Source organism: Microcaecilia unicolor, chromosome 3 (assembly GCF_901765095.1).
Source record: "Microcaecilia unicolor chromosome 3, aMicUni1.1, whole genome shotgun sequence".
NCBI classification, from domain to species: Eukaryota; Metazoa; Chordata; class Amphibia; order Gymnophiona; family Siphonopidae; genus Microcaecilia; species Microcaecilia unicolor.
The window spans coordinates 365443714-365447366 of record NC_044033.1 but is presented as its reverse complement, the minus strand read 5'-3'; positions in this window follow the sequence as shown (position 1 = coordinate 365447366).

The window sequence follows — 3653 nt, the reverse complement described above, 5'->3', positions numbered from 1 at the left end:
AATGAACGATTTGCTAAGAGAGAGGCAACCCATTTGTGAACTATACCAGTTATTCAGAGGGAGTGTAAATGCTGAAGTAGAAGATTGTGATCAATTAAGTTGAACTCGGCAGATAGGTCTAAGGATACTGTCAAAACAATCTTATGTCTTTCCAAATGAGAATGAAGCTCACTTAGGAGGACTGTTTCCATACTGAAACCTGACCTGAAACTGACTTGGCGAGGATGAAGGGCATTTATGGCCTCCGAGTGCAATTGGAGCTAAAGATGAACAACTACTTTCAAAGTCTTAGAAAGAAAAGGAAGATTAGAAACTGGACAATAATTGTTTGGTGAGAGAGGGTCTAGATTGGGTATTTTCAAGATAGGCTTGACCAAATCTTCTTTCAGAGGCGTGAGAACAACACCCTTATTCAAACTGTTGATAACTAGAAAAAAGGAATGGCAGTAGTCCCAAAGATGACACATTCACCCAGTTAGAGGGGAAAGGGTCTAAGGGGCAATATGTTGTGTTCAGTTGTGAAAGTATTTTAGAAAAAGATGTGAATGAAGGGAGGTTGAAAAAGCTCCAGGATGCAGACTGAATTTGCACAAGAGAAGATTAATTCACTGGTAGAGTATTTGGAAGTGGTAGAAATTAAGCTTGGATCTTCTCAATTTTAGAAACAACATAAGTGGCCAGAACATCAGAAGTAAGATGTTCAACCTGAAATGTTCCAGACAGCAAACTGATTAACCTGTTGAAAATAGAAAAGAGCTGCTTTGAGGAGTTAGAAGTCTATCCTCTCGTCCACGTACGCTCATGTATCTGACACAATGCTTCCAGTACTGGGCTCGGCCCTCCCGATTGCCAATAGCATGAGACTTTTAGGAATACACCTGGACTCACATCTCCAGCTGGCTGATCATGTACACTTGGTTACCAAAAAAATGTTCCAGGCAATGTGGAGGCTTCGGCGCATCAGATACCTCCTTCCAAGAGACTTGTTTCGTACCCTTGTCCACTGGCTGGTCCTATCCCACCTGGATTATTGTAGTGGTATTTACGTGGGTTGTCAGGCTTCCTTATTGAAAACGTTCCAAACGGCTCAGAACACTGCGGCGAGGCTCATCCTTAAAGTAAGACGTTTTGAACATGCCGAACCCCTGCGCTTTAAACTTCATTGGCTGCCTGTACATGAGCGAATTGCTTTTAAGATCTGCTCCCTAACTCATAAAATCATCTATGGGACTGCACCGGAATACATGCTCCCCTTGATTGACCTTCCGCCTAGAAATGCCAACCCTGCCGCTCGGTCCTATCTCCATCTTCACTTTCCGAACTGTAAGGGAGTAAAGTACAAGAAACTCTTTGCCTCGTCCTTCCGTTACTGGAGTCCCAAACACTGGAATATGTTACCTCATCACCTCAAAACTCAAGAAGACCACGGCCTTTTTAAGAAGTTGTTAAAGACATTCCTCTTTGCTAAGACTTACCCCTCAACTTGCAATGTTGATTAATGTATCCTTGTCCCCTTCCCTATCTAGTTCACTCTGTTAGATGCTTGTATTACCTTTAAGTTTGTACTTTTATTTAATTTACTGTAAGCCACATTGAGCCTGCACGAGTGGGAAAATGTGGGATATAAGCAACAAATAAATAAATAATATTTGTTTGGGAAAATAGGTCTTCTTAGCGATTTGGAGTTGGGCCAAATAGTACTGTTGAGCTTGTCTACACGTTTTAAGTGAAGCATCAGTTTTTTGTTTGTACCATAGGTGCTCTACTTTACGAGCCTGCCACCTGCACAAGTATAGACCCTGGTGAAACCAAGGCTGATGTTTCATAAACCATGTCTGAGCAGGTTTAAGAGAGGCAATAGCTTCTAATGCAGTTTGAAGCAATGATTTACAGACAAGAACCTGATCTTCCAATTATAGTTCTAGGAAATCAGAGGGGAAATAGTTCTGAAATGAGAGAAGAGAAAGGGGATCAATATGATGAAGATGTCGGGACCTCTGACTAGAAGAGACTGAAGTCAGTTTAAGTTGAGTTACTGTAATTTGAAAGTATAAGAAGTAATGGTCGGACTAGGAAACCAAAATGGTTTGAAGAGTAGAAAACATAAACAGGGAGGATGAATTTCAACATGGGCATAGGCCGAGTGTCAGTGGATACTCTGATTCACTCCACCTGGAAGTTCTCCACCACCTGTCAGAATAGTTCTCCCCACCACAGCAAAACAGTTATGTCCTTGAGCATAATCGCTGACTTTCACTTCACCTCTTTGGATCAGCCACTGGCAAAGTAACCCAGCTGAGCCCGGGCTTTGTCCAGCTCCATTTCTCTCTTCAGGTATTAACCTTAAATGTAAGAATGGCCAAACCAAAAATAGCATGGTAGGTAGGTGTACATAGCAAGGAACTTGTTGGTAGAAAGCCAACACTTGCATACTCTCTGGGCAGTAAGCGCATTCCTACTATCTCTCCCTGCAATTAATATGGTAAAGGTTATTTGGGGGGGGGGGGGGGGGGGGGGGGGGGGGGGGTCTGTGCAGTAACTATTTGAAGATGCAGGGAATGCTCCCAACAGTCATGGCACAGGTTTTGCAGTGCCTGCCTCAGGGGTCACAGAAAAAAATTCTACAAGAAACAAATAAATGTATCTCATTTACACAATTATTGTCTATGACTGTGTAATGTCTACAAAACATGAATTTTAAACAATTAAAAAAAACATATATATGTGTAACCATTTGTTTTTATGCTTAAGGCTGTATGTATATATAGCTTAAACAATTTTTTAATGGAAAAATTAAACAATAAAAATGAAATGCAATAAAATAGTACACTTTTATAAATATAAATAAACAATAGCAGACATATAAAGCAAAAGTAAACAAAAGTTAAAAGGCACTAAATAATTTTTTTAAACATTGAAGATATGTTAAATTTATAACACCAAATGAAGAACTGACTTTACAACTTGATAGAAGTAGAGCTACACTGACTGCGAATCCACTACTTTTTTTCAAAAATACTATTAGGCGATGTTAGCACATGCGACGGGTAGATTGTTTTTTCAAAAAAATAATCCTCCTTTTAATCAATTAAAAATACAATGCAAGCTTCACAATCATACACTCGCAAGCATTTATATTTCAAATTTAAGATACAAGGTATTTGTTTTAAAAATTTGTTATAATGTCACATACTTTTGTAGTTTGTAGTTTACATTTTTTTCGGATCTATCTTTTAAGTATATGGACAGACCTCCCCCCCCCCCCCCCCCCCCCCAATAACCACAGAGAAGCATGATCGACGCTTATATTGATTTTACTTTTAATATTTGATGGCGGTGCACGTCATCTCCTTTCCTTGGCATACATAAGTATAATAGGTTTGACTTTCATTTTCAATGGTAGAATCACGATGCATTGGTTCATTTCTCTATCCGTTCAAAGACCACATTCAGAGGAAAAGTTTGTTTGCTCTTTATAAGAACAATTGTCCTGACTTTCATTTTTTTGGCACATCACAATGTATTGGTTCAGTTTTTCTATTCGTTTAGAGACCACATTCAGAGGGAAAGTTTGTTTGCCTTTTAATTTCCAATGCACAAGTTCAAAGGGATTTTCCCAGCTAATAAGTGGTTTGGTGAGCCTTTTAAAGCCT